The sequence below is a fragment of the Pteropus medius genome, unplaced genomic scaffold, assembly GCF_902729225.1.
Source record: "Pteropus medius unplaced genomic scaffold, Ma_sr-lr_union100, whole genome shotgun sequence".
NCBI lineage: Eukaryota > Metazoa > Chordata > Mammalia > Chiroptera > Pteropodidae > Pteropus > Pteropus medius.
The window spans coordinates 9,823,700-9,836,864 of NW_024349801.1; the positions used below are offsets into that span (position 1 = coordinate 9,823,700).

At 41.1% G+C, this 13,165-nt stretch overlaps 1 protein-coding gene and 1 pseudogene across 4 annotated transcripts in view; both read right to left on the reverse strand.

Annotated features, from left to right (window-relative positions):
- WWOX (WW domain containing oxidoreductase) overlaps positions 1–13,165 on the reverse strand; it is a 932,057-nt gene that overhangs the window by 103,647 nt on the left and 815,245 nt on the right. The window lies entirely within an intron of this gene.
- On the reverse strand, positions 1,986–2,104 carry LOC120623142 (uncharacterized; annotated as a pseudogene).

Consider the following 13,165-nt stretch of genomic DNA (forward strand, 5'->3'; position numbering starts at 1 on the left):
CAGCGACAATTTTACATAAATGTGAATAAGAAGTGGCATAACTATGACAGTCACACCTCATGGTTTTCCTTCCACTTGGGCACTTTCAGGTGCAAACGTTTCCTGTTCAGGTAAGTAGTCAGACATCGACTTGCTTTTGAAAACACAAGACCTCAATGGTATTCTCCCAAACTCACTGTATAGACAAATACATAAAATTGCCCAAATATTACAAAGTTGAAAACGGAAAGAAAATATTTACAACAGGTGGCGATGGACTGATCTCCTTAATTTACACAGGGCTCTCACAAAGAAATATTTAGCTGAGTTACTTCATTCCTCTGAGCCCCAGTTTCCTTCATGAAACGTTGATAAGCATATAGTCCCTGTGAGGAAATAATGACCACAATGTGTGTGTGTGTGTGTGTGTGTGTGTGTGTGCATGTGTGTGTTGTGTGCGTGTGTTTAGATGAAGTCTACCACCATCTTTTCCCCTCTTCTTTTAAGAGAATTTTAAAAAACCCTCTAAGATATTTTGTTACTCCCTCTGCTGAGAATGGCAAAACTTGGCCTCGCTCAGACTGTCCCATGCCTTTTGGAGAACACATCACCTTTCTTCCTAGGGACAACCAAGTCTCTGGCTATGGCGGATGTAGTCGGTAGGGAAAAAAACTCTTCCTCCAGGCTTGCTTAACCATCCGGGCTGAGACCTCAACTTGTACATCTGTTCCTAGAATTTTCTAAAGACTCATCTGAATCGATCCAGTTTTATAGAAATCCCCTCCTTGGCTAATGCCAAAAACCCCCATGATTTCATACCTTTTTTTTTTTTTTGGTGTCAAGGCTTTGGAAAGAAACATCTGTAAAGGACTGACCAATGCCAGTTCGTTACTTCCTGTGTTTCACCTCGATTCTATCTGCCTAGTTAAATAATACATTTGATCAGCTACCGTTAGGAAAACTTCATGAACTGGTAGAACACTTGCCGGCTTTAAAAATTACTGGCACAATATACAACTCCCCAGCGTGGGCCATGGGCAAGGACAGTAGAAATATATAGTAGTACTTAGCTTTTATAAGCCCACATTCCACATCATCAAAGAGACTGTACCTCGCACTCCATTAAACTAATAGAAAATAGAATGAACGGGAAAGAAAGGCATATTTAAGGAGCTAAATTTTAAATATAGTGAAATGAGAACCACCTGTTCTGTACTTCATCATTAGAAAACGCACCCCTTCTTTTTAAGGACTTCTCACCCCTCCCACCATTTGAGCTGGTGTCACAGCTGACTATCGACTGCAATCTTTGCACCCATTCCAGAAACAGATGTTAGGGTTCTCTATTAATTTTGAGGGGGACCTCAAATTTGGAAAGATGGAAAGTTGTAAATGGTTAAATGCTAAGACCATTTAACATCTACAAAAGCAAAGGGCTAGGATCCGAGGGGCAAGGTCAGAATATGAAGGGCAATAGAAACCATAAAATGAGTTTCATGAGATCAATAAAATGTATGACTTCACTCACTAATTACATAAATAAAGCTGTTAAAAAAATAAACTCAGGCACATACCATGCTAAATTAGCAGGGGCTTTATGGAAAGCCAAGGAACTAGAAACAACCCCTGGAAAGGTTACTCACATGCATGCGGCTTCTTTGTAAAAGCTTCATGCAAAGCCAAAAGGAAAATTTTGCAGGTCTGCCTGCCAGCCAGGGCTGGTAGGATCCAGGCTGTCGAGTAGACCCAGGCAGTACGGAGGAGGCCGAGCCTGGGATCAGCCTCGACGCCCCACTGCTAATCCAGCTCTCCGTCCATCTGTTTTAGATCGTGGTTTGAAGCATATTTATGTGATGAAGAATTAATGCTGTTTCTCTTGGCCATCTAAACAACTGGGACACTCTCTCTTGGAAAGCCATTGACATCGGTACAACAAGCATATTCAAAACTGAATTCAGAATTAGAGAGGCTCAAGTGTGCTTAATTTTTTTTTTTTTTTTTTTTTTTACCTACAGCATCCGGTCTTCCTAGGTGGTCTCCCATCCAAGTACTAACCAGGCCCGACCCTGCTTAGCTTCCGAGATCAGACAGGATCAGGCTTGTTCAGGGTGGCATGGCTATAGACTGCTTAATTTTTTTAAAGCATGCCAGAGACTCCTTCCAGAAGTGTTGTTGGTTTTTAATACAATATAAGTAATAACCTAGCAGGGCTTAAAGGACTTTTTCTTTGAAGAGAGGAAGGATGTTTGAAGGATAAAGAGAGACAGAGAAACTACAGAGAGAGCAAATGAGAAAGGTGCAGCTGAGACCAAGAAACAAACTGGAACATTCCTGAAAAGACCCCACCCTATCTCCAAATCATGTGAAAATATGACAAGTAACTGTCCAGAATAAATACTATTATTTTAATAATGAAATACCATTTACTTAACATCTTCTGTGCCTTTATTTATTTAGCTTACCTCTCATGAAGTTCTGCAAGGAGGGAATTATTTTGAGCAGGATCCTCCCCAACTAGAAATCTTAACACTGGGACCTAACATAACCCTGTGTGACTCCAAAGTCCATGCTTGCTCTTTCAACTTCACCATGCTGCCCAGCTTCTTTTAAAAAAAAATGTAATATAGAGAGCCAACTGAAATTCTGTCTGCAGTGATTTCAAACATGATTGCTTCCTGAATAGGCGATGCAGGTGCCCGGATGTGTGTTTTTGCAAGAGTTGGGGTTGGGGAGCAAAAGGAGATACTGTGGCTTGATCACCCGTGCCCCGTTTTTGAAAAGTTTAGACTCCCTGAATTAATTCATTGATGCCGAGACCATGAAGAGAACAAAATCTCAATATATCCTTCCAGTGTGACTTTAAATGTGACAAGGTTATCATTTAATAAACCACTGTTCAGGAATTGATTTATGGGCTTCTGGGTGTCCCCCCTCGTACTCTACTCCACGCTTACCTGGAATTATGGCACTCAGGGCTACGCCTTAACATTTTATAAGCCGAATAAAAGTATTTGCTAGATCTAATTTCCATGGAATAACACAAACAGTATTTTAATTTTTTCATCTGAGTTGGGAGACTCGGTTCTCAAACATGTGGGAGGCTCCTATTCTTAAACTCTCTCTTTTTTTTCCTGAATTTTACAAGCTAATATCTTTTCTGAATATGTGTTTTGCTCGTAGACCAATGATTCTTAGGGGTACAGCATCTTCCTTCGTTGCTGATATTTTGTGTCTCCCTCTCACAAATGGACTTTGAGTAAGGGAGCGACCAGCAGCAGCGTTGCTCAATCATCCTCCTTGTTATTTGCAAAGGGGATATCATTCCCATGGGGATTCCATCCACTTGGGAAGGAAGACTTGGGAGGGAAGGGTGGGATGGAATCTGGCCAAAGCCCATTTTTCAGGAGTGAAATCAAATAGAAAGACAAGCCGGCCAGCCATTGTGTGTTCTGTTTGGAATATAATCTCATCAAAAAAAAAAAGATTTCTAAATGTCTTTTTTATGATATCCTACACATCTCAGTAGTTTTCATTTACAGCCAAGAATATAGTGTTCTCTTTGGTTGGCACACAGCCATTTCCCCCTTTTCTGTTTCAAGGGCAATGGGTCTTCCTTGGCCAGCATACCAGCAGTAGCTCATCTCTGTGCAGAGAACATGGAAATCCCTAAGAACTGCCTGGGAACATCTGGACTTGATCACAGCCCAGCGAGATAAAGACTGCACCTGCTCCGCAGCGACTCCAAGTCCAGTTTGGAAGAGCACCAATCCCGGAGCACTCCATCATGGTCTAATTGGTTGTTCTTTCTTGCCACATTAGGTTAATTTGTTCTTTGCTTCCTAAATGATGACCCATCGAAGTATAAACTCCATGAAGACAGGGTCATTGTCCTCTGCGTGTTCTCAGCATTGTTGGAGCACTAGCACGTGACCAGCATTTGTTCAGCAGTCCTGACTCACCCCATGAGTCTCAAGACTCAGCCCAGTGATATCTCCTCTAGGTAGCTTTCACTGACCCTGCCTGTCACGTAGAACTCAGCCCACCCTCTTCAGGACCTATACGTTCTTGTACTTTGCAGTCTTCTGTAGCTATAACACGAATGCATTTATTTATTATGAGTATTAGCTAGAATGTTATATATTATTTAATATTTAATTATCCAATGAAAATTGTATCTTTCAAGGGCTAAGTAGTAGGCATTGTACTAAGCCCTTTATGTGAATTATTTCATTTAGTTCCTCCACCGTAAGTCTTATTGAAGGAATGCATGAGAGCATAGCTTCAGGAATCAGACACTCTGGGTTTGAAATCCTGAGTCCACCAACCAGTGACTGTGAACTTGGGCAAATTTGCTTTGTATACCTCTTCTGAATAATTGGGATGGAAATAAAAGTGGCAACTGTATAGGGTTATTCTGAGAAATACATCTACTTATTCATGGAAAGTGCTAATACAGAGTAAGCACTCAATAAGTATTAGCTTATATTTTTAAATCTCTATGCTGCAGATGAGGCTAAGTGACCCATCATAGATGACCCAGCTAGTGGCAACAAAGCTGAGACTTTATCCCAGGCAGCTTGACCCCCAGCTCTTCACCGATTTGACTCAAGCCATTTTTTTCTCTTTCAACTGGCCTGTGAGCTCTTTCGGTGCTGAACTGTGACCGTCTGTCTTTGAACCATAGAGCCAAGCACATGGCCTGACACATTAAAAGAGCTAGATAATTTAATTCATTAATTAATTATTTAATGAATTAAATTATGAATGGATTTAGATTTTAATAAATAGTAAGCACAGTGCCAGGCACAGAAAGCAATCTATAAAGAAATACTGGGATAAAATCAGTGTGAAATGAATTGCATTTAAGATTTTATTGTCAATGGAAACTTTGAGATGGCCCTAAAAATTTCCCAGGTGGAAGTCATCTTAATTATTTAAGCATAAATATAATGGCCTTTAAAAATAAGCTGCCATTTTCTCTAATCTAAACCTAATGTATATAACCTTTAAAATACAATCATGCACTCACTTTATTATTTACAACTTTTTTCTAAGTGGTTTTCTCCTCTGTTTTTGATATACCATAATTGTTCTACATGAGATCGACTGCACAATAACTGAATTTTAAGGCACTGCGAGTCATACGCACAACCAGCATACCAGACAGCATGCGCCTCTCATTAGACAATCCTTTAACATCGGTGAGCGCCCTGAAAATAAATCTTAATTTTGCATTGGGGAATTTTGCAAGCACAGGATCTGCTCATTCACTCCTTTCTATTAGATTCGTCTGGATCCTTTAGAAGGCTAAGTGCTAGAACAGTCTCTGTTGTGGGTGATATACTCGGCAACATTTATAACCCGCCTTGTTCAGAAGCATTCCTATCAAGATCCTAACTTGCAAAACTCTCAGCATAAAAGAAGAAACAGAGTTCTTTGTCAGGACAATGAACTTGGACTGTTGTTTACCAGTGAATGGAAAACAACATTTCTAACCCAGAGAAGTGACACTTGGAGGTTTGGTGCTGCCTCGGCTCCCTTCACGCTGGGTAACAATGGAGCCTTTGTGTGCGGTTGTGAGAGCTGCTGCCAGAGTCAGGCTTTACAGCTCAGGCAACTGAATGACCACCTTCATACTCTGAGGCTTTTTCCAGTCCCACTGAGAACTCAAATATGTAAGGAGACGGAGCCTCCACCACAGGCTCTATTATCTCCAACTTCAGATCGAATCCCACTGAATCACAAGTGCACTTTTCAAAATTTGGCAAATCTGCCCTGACACTTTGGAAATAAATAGGATGCTGTTAAAAGATTAGAATTCCACAGTCAAGTAATCAGCCTTTGGAAATAAATGCCCAGACCCTTCTGTCCCACTGTATTTGCTACTGAAATCATCAAGTTAGAAGCTGGAGATTTCAAGTTAACCTGGATCCAAGTCTTGGAACTATTGCTTAATAGCTGTGTAACCTTGGCCAAGCTATTTAACCTCTCTGGGCCTTTGTTTTCTTCCCTTTAACAAGAGAATAATAATGATTTTACAGGGTTGCTGGGACTGTTAAAAAGGCATTTTAAAGCGCCTAAAAGCTTTTTTTAAAAAAAATTCTTTTTGGCTTTTAGGGGACTTTGAACTAACAAAATTATATGCCTATGAAATCCGCTTGGATTGGGAGTGATAGGAAAGATTTCTGGGTGAGATCAGGAAAAAGTGCAGTCACCACAAATAACGTTGAGCTCCTGTCAAACACTTCTGGTGGGTGGAAATACCTTCCTCAAGCCCAAACCAATGTCTTTCTTCTACAAAAATAATCTTCCTCCCCGCCCATCCTTACTGGATTCTGGCATTCATTGGAGGTGTCAAAATCATCTTTAGTATCTCCCTGCCTCGTTCCTCACATCCGGTCACTTATCAGTGAGGAGCCTCCCCAATACCATTTATCTTTCTTGTTCCTTTAGCAGCCCAGGTCCTTATATACTTTCACCTGGATTAGCGCAAACTGCACTAATTTGCTACCCTGAATCTAATCAGCGCAACTTCTGTGCTCCCACCAAAACGGTCCTCCTTAAAGTACATTTTGGGGGCATTCACTGGCAGCTTTCCATCCCTGCGTTCCCTCAGTCTACCCCTCTACCCAACTGGACCACACTAACCATTGGATGTTGCTAAGTGAGAATGTAAATGGCAACAATCTCTGTGAACAGCACTTTGTCAGTACTGATAACAATACCGACGATTCTACTTCTAGGTCTCTGCCCTACAAATACACTCATGCATGTGGGGAAAGATGTCGGCACAGTGTTACACACTACGGCACGATTTGTAACAGCAGAAGACTGGAACAACCCAAATGTCTATCAATAGGGAATTGGTTCAATGAATTATGAAGCATTCACACAGAAGAATACTCAGCAGTTGTTAAAAAAAATGAAGAAATCATTTATATGCTGATTTGGCACCATCTCCGAGATATACTGTCAAGAGAAAAGAGCGAGGTATGGATAGTGTAGTGAAGGGGAGGGTAAAATATACACAAACATATTGTTTTGCGAATGGTAGAGTACAGTAGGATTTCACAAAACAATATGTTTGTGTATATTTTACCCTCCCCTTCACTACACTATCCGTACCTTGCTCTTTTAGAAGAATATACCAGGAAATGATAACATTGGTTCAGGAGAGAAGTCAGGTGCTAAGGGAAAGGGATAGAGAGTGATTCAAATATATATATATATTATATATATTATATATATTATATATATTATATATATTATATATATAATATATATAATATATATAAATAACGTATATATATGGATTTGACATATATACATATACATAAATATGTATACAATTTTATATATACATATGTAGAAATATGTCTACGCACACCATTTTGTACCTTCACTTTGACTTTGAGTCATGTGAAGATATTATCTACTTAAGAGTAAATAGCTTAATAATATATATCCATATATATATTGTTTGTAAAGATCTAGGTTTAAAAAAATCTAAGTTAAAACAAAAATAAGCCAGGAGTCTACTTTCTGTCTTCCCTAGACAATGGCCATCCACAAGCGGCTTCCACGCTCCATTTTTTTTCCTATCTCACACACAGAGGCCATATTTACCTGATCGGAATGTAGCTTCGAACACATCAGTCTTCCATTCAAACTCCCCACAGCTTCACACATCCCACGAGATAGAGTCCAATTTCCTTAATCGATGTTTGTGGATCTACCACCGACCCTTGACTCGGCTCTCTGGCCTGTCTTGCTCCACTATCAATCACTCCTATGCTGGTCTATTAAAGCTAAATTACTTATGGTGATCTGTGTGCTTGCTTCCATGTGTGCTTCCATACTCTGTCTTTCCGCTTGTAATGTCCTCAGCACTCCAAAGCTCAGTATCTACAGATTCCAAACCTCAGTTCAGATCTTCTTTCTCCCTTAAGTCATTTCAAAATTCGCCACTTGCCTCCACCCCCTAGCTGGAAGAAATCCCCTTCTTTGGAATCCAGGGCAAATTTTTGCTATTTCCTCATGCTATTTGTCATAGTTCATTTTGTGCACATTTATACATTCATTCAGTAAACATTTACTAAACACTTACTATATGCTATGTACTAAAAGGGGTGATGAGGATACAGTAAAAAGTAGCAAAATCCTTGCTCTCATGGAGATTATGGTCTTGTGGAGAAGACAGACAATAAAGAAACAAGAGACCAAACCTTTGACGATAATTTTCCATAATTTCAAGAGAAGTAAAACACTCAGTAGAAATGCTAATTGTTTGTCCAAAGCAACACTGTCATGTTACAAAGACAACAGACCCATATTTAAATCCTAATACTGCCCCAAAGCTATGTCACTCTGGGTCAGGGTTTTTCAACCTCACTAGTGTGAGTATTTAAAGTCAGCTAATTACTTGTGGTGGGGGCTGTCCTGTGCTTTGTAGGACACTAAGCAGCATCCCTGGCCTCTACCCACTACAAGCCAGTAGCACTGTCTTTCCATTACCAAGCATCCCCTTGGAGGGGGGAAGGTGAGGGGCAAAATCTTTCCTTTTTGAGAAACACTGTTCTAAGCAAATGCCTTAAATTTCTGAGCTTCAGTTTTCAGGGTTTTGTTTTGTTTTTGTTTTTGTTTTTGTTTTGGTGTCTGAGTTCTTTGTAGGAAAACCCAGTAAACATTTGAAGAGTGAAAAACAAATCTGTAAAACAGGGAGAGTACTACCTACCTCAGAAGATTATGATAAGAATTCAACACAAAAATATGTGTTTAAATGTTTATTGGTGTTTTTATCAATAAAAATAATGGCATAAAGTTGACTGACTTGTTTTTCTCTGTGCTCTTAGAAGAATGGACAAGATCCTTTCTCAGGACCTTCCTAATTTAAACTATTGTTAAGTCCATGAATTGCCCAAATTATGGACATGACTTTTGCTTGTGTCCAGGAGAGATGCTCTAGAATTACTGCCCTGAACTTGACTCTGTGTGAGGATGCAGGAAAGGTCTTGTTAGGCTACACTTGCCAGACAGATAGATTCAACTCCAATTGAAGTCCAGGCTCCTTGGAAATACATATAATCTGAGGCTGGGAATTCTGGCTCCCATAAAAATGTCACATAAAAGATGTCAGGATTGCCTGGCTGTTAGATAATGTACTTTCTTCCAAAGCTTTATTTGTACATCCTAAGCCATTCTTGTAAACCATTTATTCTCCTACGCTATTGGATGCTGTGAGCATTTAGGAAGTGTTCTCAGGGTGTTTGAAATCAACAAGGCAATTAGGGAGGTTTTAAAAGAATCAAAAATATAATCAACGGTACTTTGGAAATGTCAATAGAATTCTTGGCTTGGCAGAACATGGCTGTAATGTGCATTTGTAAGGAAATTTGGAGATGATCTTAAAATAAATATGCATCATTCTGAATTCCAGGATTTATTTTCAAACTGGGAAATGGATAAAGTGATGAGCAGTTTCTGGCAAGATCCCTATATGCTATGGGGAGAAGTCTTTCCCTGAAGAAAAGATGGGAAAATAGGTTTTGGAGTCAGAAAGACATGGCTTATAATCCCGGCTGTGTGACAAAAACTGGGTGACTTGGGGAAAATCATTAACTCTCTCAGAACTTGATTTCTTCAGCTTTAAAGTGAGGATAGTGATGCCACCTTAAATTAAAATATGTTAAGTCCAACAAAGTGTCTTCGCGAACCTTCATTTTCCATCCTCATTCCCTTGAGGGAACAGAGTATGGACTCATTAGTTTATATTTTTCTAACACCTGCAAAATTGCACACTTTCTAACCAATTTAGTTCTCTCTTGACCAAAATGCCTTAAGACACAAATGCTCCACATCTGTTTTACTCCGCTAAATAACATAAGCCCAACTCATCAACTTTTCTTTCTTGCCACCAACAGTTTCCCTTAACTTTTTCATCGTTCCACAAGAAGTCTCCCTTGCAAATAAAGACATGTCTTTCGGGGGCTGGGGGAGGCTGTGGCACATACTTCACTAAATGTGAGTAGGAAGTAACGCCGTCCAGTGTGTGGCTGGTCAGAGGCATCTTTGTGTTGTTCCGCGCTCCCCGCCGTCATCTTTCCTATCCTTAACGCAACACGATAAGGACACTCAGTTGTGTTTTAAGAAAGCATAATTACTTACATTTTGTTATGGTTTCCAATAAACCAGTAATTTTTTTTTCCAAAAAGTCTATGAATAAAACAAACCCCGTCACCATCGAAGATGCATTTCCATGCCTGCGCGGATGCTTTTAAGACCATTTGCAGAGAGCTCTGCTCTGTTTGACCAGTTCTGGGGCAGGGGGCACGCTCTAATTACTGATTGTGAAGTTCGGTATCTATAGCAACAGGCGGAATTGACAACAGGAAGTTTCACCTTCTGGGGCACCATCCGAAGTTTATAAAATCAACTTGAGGCCAAGGCTGTAGTTAATCAGGAGGGCTTTCAGAGTAGGAGTGCTCCAAGTCCACGCTTAAGAGGCAAAGAAATTATTTAATAAGACAATCATGGGGCTCGAGAAGGCAGAGTTTATTTAGCTTGGCTTTGCAGTGCCTCTTGTAATAATTTATCCTAATGGTACCAATTCGCCTGTGATTTGATACAGCAGGAGACTGAGGGTATCAGTTTAATCAAACCTCAGCCGAGGCTGCCTTTTCTTAACGATTGTTGCTGTATATCAATCAGTTTTCCCTGATTCACTAATCGGATGGCACAAGGATATGAATTTTCCCAGGATTCAGGGAATCAGGTTGACATAATTCTTTATAATGTGCCTGCTTTTAAATGGCATTATTTCATCTCACTCACATTATTTCATGTTCCTAGAACTGACAGGTAAAGGGTCTAGATTTCAGTCAGCTGTGGGTAAGAGGGATGGCAGGAGAAAAAGCCTGGGGCATCAGGGTCAAACTATGTTGATTGCTGGCTCTGCCGCCTATTAGATGTGACCACGGACAAGTTATAATCCCTTCTGGGTTTCAATTTCCTAACTTGTAATATCAGGACAAGAATTTACTAAGTCATGGAGCTATTATGAGGATGAATAAACTGGTGTATAAATGAGCCTAGAACAGTGCCTGAGAAACAGGAACCAGACTCTCAAGAAATGTTAGTTTCACTTCTGGCCTGTCTCATTTCCACCTCCAAGGAAAGGAGAGGGTGGAGGATGTAGCCGCATCGTCTTTATAGGGTAAAATTCTAAGCTTTACACTATTTTATGGGCCTGGTGGCACACGCCTGGATAATCCAGGGAGAGCATCTAAACTCAGATCCTCCTTCTCGGTTCTTCTGTCCCCCAGTGAGGCCAGGGAATTCCCAGTTATACCCCTGGTGCTGGCCTGGCCGTTGGGAAGGGAAACAGATGCGTGGAGCTCTCCCTCACGCTGACGGCTGCTCTGTTGCTTTCCCGGCTCCCTTTCTTTCTTATGCAGCAGAGACTCTGATTTCAAACACTGTCCAGGTGCAGGTTAAGAAAGAAGATCAGGTCTTTCCACCTGGGTAGGCGGAGACTACAGAAAGAAGAGAATACGCATCTCCGCATATTATTTATGTTGTTCAAGAAGGAAAAAGAAAAAGGGCAATGGAATCCCCGAGTTTGAAGCAATGGCCACAGGAAGCATTCGGTCTCTGACTCTGACCCTGAATAGTGGAGGGCGGTCAATGCGCGTTTCATTAGGGCAGGCCCTCGCCGCTGCTTCTGTAAAGTGGGTATACGAAGACCTACTTCACTGGGTTGTCATGCCAATGAAAAAAGTTAACCCACCCCGTGAGTGGAAATAATGTTAGCTGACTTTCCCGGGGGAAAAGGGCAAGGTGTTACGGTCCCGTTCCTGAAGGCAGCACTAAATCTGGGCCTTTTCACCGCTCAGCCTGGCCATTCACGTTTTCCCTTAGTCACCTTGGCTTGCGGTTTTCCCCTCAGGCACTTGACCACTGACTGAGAAAGGAGAGTGAGAAGAAAGGGTGAGTGGGAAAAGAAGGAAAGAAGACAGGAAACAAACAAACAAACAAACAAAAACAAACAAAAAAATGGAAAGAGGAAAGAGAAAGAAGGGAGAAAACAAAAGAAGGACAAAAGAAAGAAAAGAAATAAAGAAAGAGAAAAGAGAAACAAGGAAGGAAAGAGAAACGAAGAAAGAAAGAGAATAAAAGAAAGAAAAAGAAGTGTCCTGCTTGGTGACACCTTTCCCACTCCCAGTTCTTAATATTGCAGGATTTTGTGTGGCGTTCGGGAGCTTATGGTCTCCACAGCAGGGTAAGGAGGTTAATGCCACCTTAACAAGGGACTCGTTTCTTCCTTCCTCCCACCTTCTCCCTTTTCTTTTTTGGCTCAGCCTAAATTTCCAACACTACCCGATGAAATGTAGTCTGCAGCTTTTAATTGTGCCCAGAGGCAGTACAACTTCATAGAGGTTTTTAAGCAAGTGGCGGAGGATTTGAGAAACAGCTGTGTTGCGGGCACATGTGCTCTGAGGTGGAACAGCCCCGTCAGCACCTGTACCCGCTGAGCACACACCCTCACACCCTACATGCGTGTGCACAGCTGGGACTCATCAGGCTTGTAAGGAATTAATACTTTTAACTTGGTATTTTATGGTACCTAGAGGAGCTTGATGCTATATTAAATCCGCAGCACATAAGTAGGATTTTGTTCAATCTTGGAGTTCCTGGGGTGGGGGCTTGGTGGGCTGGGTGACATTAAACACACACACACACACACACACACACACACACACACACACCATTTTCACGCTATCATTACTGTCATCAATCAATATTCGCGGACTCCTTTTCTCCAATGAATCCACTTTGTTTTAATATCCCAATGTTTGGTTTATTTATTATTAGAGATGAGTGGCCGCTTTTAAAGAGTAATGGACTTTTCCCGGTACTAACCTAGTTTTCCCAATTGAATCTCGCTCAGACTCCCAGCAATTGCAGAAGGCCACCGATACAGACCGTTTTCTCTGAATCACTCTTCCCAGCGCCCGGCTTCACTGGGTGCAGGCCCCCACAACACACCTCCCACCTTTTGCGCTCTGAATGCGATCTCCGAAATCCTACTGCACTCTACCACTCGCAAAACTCTGTCTCATTTTACCACACTGGATACACACCCATTCCCTGGAAATACAACAAGGCTGGTGTCTGTGGGACCATTTTA